At 40.3% G+C, this 1,334-nt stretch overlaps 1 pseudogene; it reads right to left on the bottom strand.

The window, feature by feature from the left end:
• Nucleotides 1-232: 232 nt before the first annotated feature.
• LOC126016767 (uncharacterized) lies at nucleotides 233-529 on the bottom strand (annotated as a pseudogene).
• Nucleotides 530-1,334: the final 805 nt, after the last annotated feature.

Genomic DNA, 1,334 nt, shown 5'->3' with positions numbered 1-1,334 from the left:
GAGTGTTTGGGAGATTCCCTCAGATTAATGCAAGCAGTATATATATACTCCATTAATTATGATTTTATAAACTTATATTTTATATATATATATATATATTTTTTTTTTTTTTTGGTTTTTGGGCCACACCCGTTTGACGCTCAGGGGTTACTCCTGGCTATGTGCTCAGAAATCGCCCCTGGCTTGGGGGGACCATATGGGACGCCGGGGGATCGAACAGCGGTCCGTTCCTTGGCTAGCGCTTGTAAGGCAGACACCTTACCTCCAGCGCCACCTTCCCGGCCCCATATTTTATATATTTTTAAGGCCTCACTGCACAGGGTTAAGCAGGGGGATTTCGCAGGAGGGAGGTTTTTCTCATCTTGGGCAGTCCCTCTGGGGTCTGAGGGTTGGGTTCAACCTGATCAGTTAAGATCAAGGTGTAGGCAGGGTAGGGGCGCTGGGGTGGACACACACACTCACCTTGCACACTCATACTCACACTCACACACTCATCACCACACCCCAGGCCACACTGCCTCCTATTTTATGTGTATTTCTTTTTAATATAAATCAATATTTGTCAAATTCCTTAAAACATTCTGATGTAGAAGCTAATGTTTATTATGTAACACCATGAAAATACATCATATAAAATCTCAAAATGGGGCTGGCGCAGTGGCGCTAAAGATAAGGTGTCTGCCTGGACAGGACTAGCCTAGGATGGATGTCAGTTCTATCCTGCGGGGTCCCATATGGACCCCAAGCCAGGAGCAAATTCTGAAGGCATAGCCAGGAGGTAAGCCTGAGCATTACTGGGTGTGACCCAAAACTTAAAAAAAATCTCAATTCTTACTAATTTTATTAGGCAAGAAGTAAGTGCCCTTCTTCTAATAAATTATTACATCAATTCTTAGACCTATTGACTTATAATTTTAATTGTAAACAGAGTTTTAGGTGATATATCAGAACCAAAATACGAGAAGTATTAATTGAATATATAAAGTCTTAATCTTACTTCATAGTAAGTATGTGGTTGCTCCTTCATATATAAGCAATCTACCTTTGTAGACTCACATTTAGAGCAGAAAAAAGAACTTATGCTTTAAACTCTTAGTTGTATATGAAAACTCGTTTTTGAATACATGAACATGAATCTGAAAACAAATTGTTCTAATAAAATTAAAAATCTTTGGTGTGAGCGGTGGAGAAGCTGTAGAGCAGTTGCCTGGCACGCAATAACTGGGGACATACCTTTTTTTCAATTCTTAGTTTTCCATATGGTCTCCCAAGCCAAGAGCAATTTTTATTTTTGGGTTTATGGGCCACACAAGGTGTCACTCAGAAGTTGCTCC

This window comes from Suncus etruscus, chromosome 8, assembly GCF_024139225.1.
Source record: "Suncus etruscus isolate mSunEtr1 chromosome 8, mSunEtr1.pri.cur, whole genome shotgun sequence".
In the NCBI taxonomy this organism is placed as follows: Eukaryota; Metazoa; Chordata; class Mammalia; order Eulipotyphla; family Soricidae; genus Suncus; species Suncus etruscus.
Note: the sequence above shows the minus strand (reverse complement) of the source record. Positions and strands in the feature narration are given on the sequence as shown.